Source organism: Athene noctua, unplaced genomic scaffold (genome assembly GCF_965140245.1).
Source record: "Athene noctua unplaced genomic scaffold, bAthNoc1.hap1.1 HAP1_HAP1_scaffold_159, whole genome shotgun sequence".
Taxonomy (NCBI): domain Eukaryota; kingdom Metazoa; phylum Chordata; class Aves; order Strigiformes; family Strigidae; genus Athene; species Athene noctua.
The window spans coordinates 166,550-176,485 of record NW_027437630.1 but is presented as its reverse complement, the minus strand read 5'-3'; the positions used below and the strand labels follow the sequence as shown (position 1 = coordinate 176,485).

General features: G+C 67.9%; 1 pseudogene; it reads left to right on the top strand.

The window, feature by feature from the left end:
- The first annotated feature begins 2,354 nt into the window (after positions 1–2,354).
- LOC141955352 (glial fibrillary acidic protein-like) lies at positions 2,355–6,766 on the top strand (annotated as a pseudogene).
- Positions 6,767–9,936: the final 3,170 nt, after the last annotated feature.

Genomic DNA, 9,936 nt, shown 5'->3' with positions numbered 1-9,936 from the left:
GTGACGCTGGGGGCTCCTGGCTCCAGCCGCCTGCACAGCAGAGAGCTCCCCGCATCCCTACCTGGGGACCACACCTGTCCCCCGACACCCCTGCGACCCCCTTTCCTGCCGTGCCAGGGCACGTCTGGCCACGGGCACATCTGCTTGCCTGCCCCAGCTCCTCGTAGCCACCCCCAGAGGTGACCAAGCGTGGTGGGAGCAGGACGGGGAGGGAGGACCCAGCTGCGGGTGTGCTGCTGTCCCACAGGGACCGGGGTCACCGGCTCCTTCTGCACTACTTCCCTGCCTGGCAGCGGCTGATCTCGCCTTTGTCTTCTCAGAGCGTGGAAGCTTCTAATTAACACTTGCAGCCCGCTCCCAGTCCGTTTGTCTCATTAAGGGGGGCCGGGGAGGAGGAGGGGGAGAGCCCAGCTCTGCCTGCCGGCAGGGACAGCTTTCTGTGCTTTGATCCCGGCCGGCAGGAGCTGGGAGAAAATCAACCTCTGGGGAGCGGCGCGGGGGCTGGCGAGGACCCCGCCGCGCCCCCAGCCCCGTCCTGCCCCGCCAGGACTGTGCACGCCAGGGGACTTCAGAGAGTCCCGGGGGACGGAGGAGCCCTGTCACCAGGGGCTGTCACCCAGCACACGTTCCCAGGGCTGCCACTCTTCCGGGAGGCCAAGTGTCACTTGCGGGGTACATCGGGGCCCCAAGCCGGGCGTTTCTGTGGGCAAACCCCTGCCCGCCGCTGGTGACAGCGGCCCAGGACAGCTGGGGGACACGGGCCTGCCTGGGGGCGAGGAGCTTCTGGGGATTCGAGGGGGATGTGGCAGCAAGCGGTTGTCTCGGAGCGCCGCCCGAGTGCCCCCAGTCGCACCAGTATGAGCCCGCCCTGGCCCTGGGTGCCCACAGGTCACACCCGTGGGGCCACGGCTGTTGCCACGACACTTTCCAAGTGGCCGCGGTCGGTGGCCCGGCGACGGTGGCCGCGGTCCAGCGGGGCCTGGCGGCGTGTCCCCGTCCCCGAGCGGGCGGGGAGCCTTTCCCGGCCATCGGCTGCCATCTAGCTGCCAGCCGGCGGGAGCTGTCCCCCGCCCTGGCCCCGCTCCAGCCCCTCCTGGGACCCCCCGGCTTCATCCAGCCGCCTCTTGGGGCCCCCACCCCGATGCCCCCACGAGTCCCTCGCGGTCCCCAAGCCCCCCGGCCCCCGCCGGCGCTGTCCCCGAGGCCTGGCCATGTCCCGCTGTGTGGCTCAGGGCTGGCGGTGGCCCCGTGCCCCTGGCTCTGTCCCCCCGCGTTTCCCGGCAGCGCCGGGCCCCGGCACAAAGAGACCCCGCGGGGGGGCCGGGCCCGCCGGCTCCGGCCCCGCACGAAGCCCCTTTCAGCCGCCCGGGGAGGGGTCCCGGCCCTCCCTCCTCCCCCCGCCGCCCCCGGCGGGCAAAAGCCCCCCCAAACTCAGCGCACAGGTGACGGGGACGCGGCCGCGCACCCACAGCAGCGGCTGGGGCAGGATCCGGCCCCCCCGAGCTGGGAAGGGGGGACCCGGCGCCCTGAGCCCCGGCCGGGCTCCGGCAGGACCAGGCGGCGCTTGACAGAGCCAGCGGGGGGGAAGGACTTGGGAGGCGTCAGGCTCTAATTAGCAGCCGGCCTTAATGAGCAGCCGGCCTTAATGAGCCGCCTGCCCGCGCTGCCAGACGGCCCGCACAGAGCCTCCGCCCAGGGGAGCCGGGGCCGGGCGGCGGGTGCGGAGCCGCTTGTGCCGGGGCTGGGCCCGGGGGGGCGACACGGGGAGCGGGCGGGGTGTGAGTCGTGAGAGAGACAGAGAGTGTGTGTGCGTGTGTGTGCGTGTGCGTGTGCGTGTGTGTGTGTGTGTGTGCGTGTGTCTGTGTGTGTGTGTGTGCGCACATGGGCATGGGGGGATGGAGACGTGTGTGCGTGTGGACGTGTGTGTGCACCCAGCACCCACAGCGCCCTGGGCCCCCGCACCCAGCACCCCTGGGCCCCCACGGCCGTGCCCCCAGCACCCACGCCGCCCCAGGGGAATGTATCCCGCGCCCACGGAGCCCTGCAGCGCTGCCCCCAGCTCCCGCGGTGCCCACGGCCTCGCACCCCGCCTCGCACCCAGCACCCACCCGCCGGCTGCCCCACGGGTGCCCACGGCCACGGCTCTGCCTCCCAGCCTGGCGTGTGCCCCAGCCCCCCCAGTGCCCGCCGCGGGGGCAGGGGGCCGTGCTGCGGTGCCCGGGCTGGCTGCCAGGGCACAGCCCCCCCCTGCTGCTGTGCCGGGACTTGGGCTCCCTGCCCGGTGGCCAGTGACGAGGGGGCCCCCGGGCTGCATAAAACCCCCGGGCCGGGCCCATCACGCCCCCCCCTCCGGCATGGAGAGCCAGCGGCTCTCCTCCTACGGCCGCCGCATCGGCCCCGCCGCCCCGGGCTACCGGGGGCTTCCCGCCAGCCCCCCCGCCCGGCTCCGGGCTCCCCGCAGCGCCCAGCCTGGTCCCCGCACGGGTGCCCGCCTGGGGCTGGGCAGGATGGACTTCTCGCTGGCCGCAGCGCTCAACTCGGAGTTCAGGGAGACGCGCACCAACGAGAAGGTGGAGATGATGGAGCTCAACGACCGCTTTGCCAGCTACATCGAGAAGGTCCGGCTGCTGGAGCAGCAGAACAAGGTGCTGGTGGTGGAGCTGCACCAGGCGCGGGAGCAGGAGCCCTCGCGTCTGCCCGACGTCTACCAGGGGGAGCTGCGTGACCTGCGGCGCCACGTGGAGCAGTTGGCCACCGCCAAGGCCCGTCTGGAGATCGAGAAGGAGAACCTCGCCGAGGACCTTGGCAGCCTCCAGCAGAAGTAAGGCTCTGCCCCGCTTGGGGTAGCCCTGGGGCCCAAGGTGGCGACCATGACCAGGGTGGGGATGGGGAGCGGGGTGGGGATGGGGAGCAAGGGGGCCACCAGCAGCACGATGGCCTCAGGGACCAAGGTGGCCCCCAGGATGGTGATCACAGTCATCTGGGGACCAGGGCAGTGGCAAGGACCAGGGTGACAGCAGGTATCCCCAGGTTGGCCACTGAGACAGAGACCAGGGTGGCCACCAGGACCAGGGTAGCCCTGGGGACCGGGTAGTGGTGGGCACCAGGGTGGTGACGGGGCCGCGGGTGGCAACAGGGACCAGGGTGACCCTGGGAACAGCGCAGGACGGTGGCGGGGGGTGTGGGATGGGCACGTGCTCCGACACAGGGTGTGGGTGCTGGGAGCGCAGGGCCGTGTCGGCCCGGGGGGTCCATCCCTGGGGCTCAGGGTGACGAGGAGCAGCGCCTAATGAGTAGCAGCAATACCGAGTAGCAGCGCCCAACGAGTACTGCGCCTAACGAGGAGCGATGCTGAGGGGAACGGTGCTGAGTGAGTAACGGTGCCTCTGCTCCGGCGCAGGCTGCAGGACGAGGCGACCCTGCGGCTGGAGGCCGAGAGCGACCTGGCTGCCTACAGGCAGGTGAGGGCAGGGGCTGGACCCTGCGTCCCCCGTCCTGCAGCCCAGGGGCTCAGCCCCCAGCTCAGCCTCCCGCGGGGACGGGCAGGGGTGGGCAGGAGCGGGCAGTGGGGGGCTGGGGTGCCTTGGGGTGGGCAGAACGGGGCAGCACGGGGCAGGGCCGGGCAGCTCGGGAGGGAGCAGGCCCTGGGGACGGTCCCTCCTCTCCCCCCGCGGCGGCAGGACGTGGACGCCGCTGCCTTGGCTCGCCTGCCCTGGAGCGGCGGGTGGGGACGCTGCAGGACGAGATCGCCTTCCTCCGCAAGGCCCACGAGGAGGTAACCCCGCGCGGGGGGCTGGGGGGGAGTCCCGGGGCTCGCCGGGGCCGGGCTGAGCCCCGCTGTCCCCCCAGGAGCTGCGGGAGCTGCAGGAGCAGCTGGCCCGGCAGCGGGTGCACGTCGAGGTGGACGCGAGCAAGCCGGACCTGACGGCCGCCCTGCGCGACATCCGCAGCCGCTACGAGGCCGCGGCCGCCAGCAACGTCCGGGAGGCCGAGGAGTGGTACAAGTCCAAGGTGCGGCGGAGCCGGTCGCCCGGCGGGGGGGCCTGGCTGTCCCCTCCCGAGCGTCACCTCCTCGGGGCTGGGCGGCGCCGCCTGGGGGTGGCGCGTGGGGTTTGGGATCCCCGCTGCCCCTGCCCGTGTCCCGTGTCCGGGCCTGGTCCCCGCGGGGAGCGGGGACGTGTCCCCCTGCGGAGTGACACGGGCACGGTCCCTGAGGCGTGTTCCCAGTGACGGGGCCCACAGGCACTGTCCCGCAGGAGCAGGGACACGTTCCCGGTGGCTTCCAAAGGCACCATCCCTCCCACCTGCACGGCGGGGACGTGTCCCCAGCAGCACCTGCCGTCAGGGACGTGTCCCATGTCCGCTGTCCCGTCACCTCAAGGGAGCAGGGACACGTCTCCACAACACGTGCCATCAGCCACGTGCCCCACGTGCGCCGTCCCTTCCACCCAACACCGCGTGCCACCGGGGGCACGTCCCGTGTGAGCTGTCCCTTCCTCCCATGGCAGCAGGGATGTGTCCCCACCACAGGCGCTGCTGGGGCCACGGCCTCCCGGGAGCTGGGATGTCCCTGGGACACGCGCCTTTGGGGATGTCCCGCCTGTCCCCAACGGCTGCAGGAACAGGGACATGTCCCCAGGCCCACACCAAGGGCGTGTCCCGTGTGCACTGTCTCCTCCTGCCCCAGCAGCAGGGACACATCCCCAGTGACACGGGGCTCTGGGGACACGTCCCGTGAGCACCGTCCCACCACCCTGCCGGGTCGGGGATGTGTCTGTGTGCCACGTGCTGGTGGGGCCACGTCCCTGCAGTGGAGCAGAGCAGGGCTGTGTCCCCACGCCATGTGCCACCGGGACACATCCCACGGCACGTGTCCCCCCCCAGTTCACAGACCTGACGGCCGCGGCCGCCCGGCACGCAGAGGCCCTGCGCGCCGCCAAGCAGGAGGCCAACGAGTACCGGCGCCAGCTCCAGGCCCTCACCTGCGACCTGGAGGCTCTGCGGGGTGCGGTAGGTGACAGCTGCGGGGAGCGGGCGGGGGACACGGCATCGGGGGGCTGCCACCGCCACCGGGCTCCCTGGCACGGCGCTGGGGACCCCCACCCGCTGCTGGGGGAACGGCTGGTCCCCAGGGGTGGGAGGTGGATGGGCACCGCGGAGAGCCACCAGCTCCCGGGAGAAGGCGGCGGTGGAGGGTGTCCTGTCCCCTCGAGGTCCCCCAGAACGAGTCCCTGGAGAGGCAGCTGCGGGAGCTGGAGGAGCGCTACGCCCTGGAGACGGCCGGCTACCAGGACACGGTGGCACGGCTGGAGGAGGACACCCGCAGCCTCAAGGAGGAGATGGCCCGGCACCTGCAGGACTACCAGGAGCTGCTCAGCGTCAAGCTGGCCCTCGACATCGAGATCGCCACGTACCGCAAACTGCTGGAGGGCGAGGAGAGCAGGTGATGGCAGAGCGGGGGCTTCGTCCTGCCCCTGCCCCTTCCCCGGCCGTGTCCCAAACCATCCCCAAAGCCTCGTGGTCCCCTCGGGGGTGTCGGACTGTCCCCAGCCCTCCTGCCTCAGCCCCAGGCGGGGCCGAGCTGGTGTGCAGGGCGGCAGCAGGACCCCGATGCTCTTCCCAACACCCCGCGTCGCTCCTGCAGGATCACCATCCCCGTGCAGAGCTTCTCCAACCTGCAGATCCGAGGTGAGGCCGTGGCCACGCGTGGGGTGGGGGTGGGATGGTGGCACAAGCAGGGGTGGCTTCTAGGGGTCAGCGGGAGGAGACGCTGTCTCAACCATCCCTGCCCCATCCGGAGGGACCGGGAGCTTTTCCTCCAAACCTCAAGGAATGAGGACTCCTGGGTTCTCCCAAGATGGGGGGAGGAGTGAGCCATGGCCACATCCCAGAGCCGAGCATGTCCCCAGGCCAGTGATGTCCCTAAGGCTGAATGACCACCATGTCCCCAAGGACAGCCCTGTCCCCAAGGCCAATCACACCCTAAAGCCACCCGTGTCCCCACGGCCAACCACATTCCCAAGGCCAATCATGTCCACGGTGCCGTGTCCCCAAGGCTAATCACTCCCCAAAGCCGGCCACATCCCCGGTGCCAGCCACATGCCAAGGCCAAGAATGTCACCAGTCACATCCCCAAGGCCAATCGCATCCCCGAGGCCCACAGTGTCCCTGAGGCTGGTCACATCCCTGGGGCCAGCGTCCCCTGGCTCAGGGTTCTCCAGGCCAACCTGTTCCCTTTGGGCCCCCCCACCTTGAGTGGGGCTGGAGGAGCCATTCCTGGGCACTGGGTCACCCCCGTGTCCTGCCCCTTTCCCCTAGAGACCAGCCTGGACCCTAAATCCGTGTCTGAAGCCCGCGTGAAGAGGAGCATTGTGGTCAAAACTGTGGAGACCAAGGATGGAGAGGTGCGAAGTCCTCATCCGTGACACCCACGCTGCCTCCCCTCCACCCCCCCTCCCCACGGGGTGTCCCCAAGGGGGTCACTCATCATGCACGTGGGGCCACCACCCTTCAGCCCAGGAGCAGCCCAGGCAGGGAACCAGTGACCCCAGTGCCCTGAGAGCACGGCACGAACCGGCTCTGGGCCACGGTGGGGCTGAGCCTGGCAGCTCGTAGAGAAAACCATCCCCCGTCCCTGTCCCCAAGGTCGTTCAGAGCCCAGACAGGCTCAGCCCGGGAGGAGAGCCCAAGCCCGGGGTGATGGTCGCTCTCCCTCTGCCTCCAGGTGATCAAGGAGTCCAAGCAGGAGCACAAGGAGGAGCCGTAGGGCGGAGGAGCCGCAGCAGCCACACGCTTGTAGCTGTAGCCCCGTAGGTCCTGTCCGATGCTGCAAGGGAGCCCGCGGCCGGGCACCGGTCACGGGAGGAGCCGGCGGTGCCTCGGGGGGTCACCTCCCCCAACCCACCCCGCTGACACCCTGTTGGGGGCTGGCTGCCAGCAGAGCGCCCGTTCAGGCGGGCACAGCGCGGGGAGGGGATGGGCAATACCCGGGGCAGGCGAGCGGCGCCGGGCAGAGCCGAGCTCCCTCGCCAGGACGCTGCCACGGCCCCACAGCACGGAGGAGCCGGCGGTTTCGGGGCCGTGCCCGCGCTCATCCTGGGTCTCCAGTGCCCAGGAGAGAGGCCCTCCTGTTGCCATCTCTGTGTGCCAGTCGGACAAGACAACGGTGCCAAGAGCACCTCTCCCTGCACCCCACCTTGCTGCCCTCTCCCCGGTCTGGGAGGCCACCCCAGATCTCCCCAGTGTACCCAGGCCCTGAGCACCCTTGGGGTGGGGGGCCTGCAGGGTGCAAGGAACCGGCAGCTGAGGGACATTTCCCCGTCACCAAGCATCACGTGGGCTTAGCCCAGAGGCAGGGGCAGGAGGAAGGAGGATGGGGAGGCAGGTGCTGTCAGGACGGCATCCAAGAGTGATGAGATGGGGATAACGAGGGGTTCCTGGGGACACTGGGGTGTCCAGGGTGGTTTGTGGGGCCGGAGCAGTGGTGGGCACAGGAGGCTGGGTGGCCTCGAGGACTTCTCCTGGCACAGAGCCATGGGCCTGTCCTGGCCCCCCCGAGTGTCCGCCACCAAGGTGTCCCCATCACCGTGTGGGGACAAAGAGTCCCGAGGGGCTTGTGGCGAGGGGTGACCCACGGTTGGGTGCCTGGGCCCTCGCCTGGGGGGTCCCACGCAGGTGAAAATGGAGAGGAGGGGAGTGCAGAGGAGACGGAGGAGGGTGTCAGGGCACCCACGGGTGCTCTCACAGTGAGAGGTGCCTCCCGCCACCCAGGAGCGATGGGGGAGGACGGATGGAGCCATCCCCGACCTGCTTGTCCCGCCAGGGGGACCGGGGCTGCCCTGGTGACAGTCGCTGCCATGCGAGGAGCCCAAGCTCCCCCCAGCACGGGCATTCGAGATGGGGCTGGAAGAAATCCCTTGTCCCTGGGCTCCACGTGGCCCTGTCCCCCTGCCCCCCTCTGTCCTCCGGTGCTCCCCCCGCACCAGCACGTGCCACCGGCCCACCCAGGGCCGTGGCCCAGCCCGGTGCTCACCCGCAGCCCCCGTCCCCTCCTTCGATTTAGCTACAGACCATGAGCGGAACCTGCCCTGATGCCACCTCACGTAGGAGCAACAGCCCAGCAGCACTCCTTGTACCCCGCAAGCCCCTTGGGACGAGCACAGGGGGTGCCACTGGGCTGCCACCCCCCTTGTCCCCTCTGTCCCCCCGTGCTTTGCAGCTCCTGACTCCAGAAGGGCCGTTCCCAGGGGCAGGAGATGTTACAGGAGAGCCGGGTGCTGCCCGGGTTTGGCATCCAGGGTGGGATGGCAGCGGCCCGGGGGACTCGGTCCCCCTCGAGCAGCCTTGGGCTGGTGCTTTGCAGCCCACGTTGCTACTGAATTAATGCACTAACACCTGCGGCAGCTTGAGGTGAGAAATAAAGCTAAAACGCGAGTGTGGTGCTTCCAAGGTCGCGCCTGCAACCTGCCTCTCTGCAGGCAGTGCCGGGGGTCTTCTTTACTGCATTTCTCCTGAGTCTTCTCACTAAACCACAGTTATTTTGCCTTTCCCCAAGTGATGGGGATGCTGCGGGCTGCTCCCATCCTTGACATAGGACGTGAGTGCAAGCGCTGGGCCTGGGCACTGCTGAAAGCGCCGGGCCTGTTCCCACCAGAGCTGGAACCGTTGTGTCAGGGCTGCTCCTGCATCAGCATCCTCCATCCTGACCCCGGGTAACTCCAGCACCTTCTTGTTTCATTTAAGCCTTCAACTCTTGGCTTTCTGCAAGTCCTCGGCTTTGCAAGTGTTACCCAAAGGCAAGAGGAATCGCACCCACAACAGGCTGCAGGGACACAGGTGTCCCCAAGACAGAAGCCACAAAGCCCAACATTCCAGTACCAGGCCCAGAGGTGAATCTGAAGCCTGCAATCAGGTGCCCAGTGGTTTCCACAGAGAAGGTGGGAGAGGGATGGGAATAGTCTGCCAGGGCGAGGGGGTGCCCTTTTGCTCCACTAGACGGGTTTGGAACAAAATGGACCCGACCGTTGTTGCTGAGATGATTTCAAGGCAATCTTGTGGCAGGCGCATCCGCCAGTGCAAGTGGAGCTTCGTGGCTGCTGAAGTGTGGCAGCTTCTGGCTGGCTTTGTTTTCAAGGTCTCACGGTAGGTGAGACCTTTGGCCAATGGGAGCCGCTACTGACTACAGGTCAGATTCGGTCTGGGTGTCAATGGAGATCCCTGGGGGAGCCATCTGGAGCTCGTCCCCTGAAGCAGCACCTTGCGGTCGAGGACTCTCCCCTTGGGCCAGGACGCTGCCCAAGGAAACTCCTCGAGGGCCCTTGGGTCGGGACGCTGCCCTGAGCAGGTCCTCGAGGGTGAGAGCCCTCACTTGTCAGGTGAGTGACAGAGCGTTTGGGGTTGCCGTTAAACCCCAGGGAGTGAGGCTTTGTAAAGTGTTTTGGGCTGCTATTAAACCCCAGAACGTTGTTTTGTTCTCCTCCTGCAGACATTCGAATCGGTAATTTACAGAGAGACGGTTGGCTGTTACTAATAATAAAATTTTTATTTTTTATATTGGTGGCCGGTTGCTTGTTTGGGAGCCTCCGTAACAAGTCTGAGCAACGTAACACACACGGGGCTGCTCAGCACCCTTGGGAGAAGCTTGAGAACCCTCCCAGAGTAGAACTGCAAGGGAGCTCGGGGGGCAGGTGCTGAGCTGTGCCATCCGAGGGCCTCTCTGGGCTCCAGCCAAAACAGAAGTGCAACTCCATTTAGACACACTATTAGGCAGCTCTGCAGAGTTTCTTTGTTGGACTGATGCCTGTCAGTTCCTTCTGCATTTCAATTTGTGTGGAATTTTGGCAAACCAGATAGAGTTTGAGATCACTGGACCATGAGGTGACAGGATCTCTGAGGTTGAGCCCGTGCCCTGCTGTTTGAGGTAAAATAATAATAAAA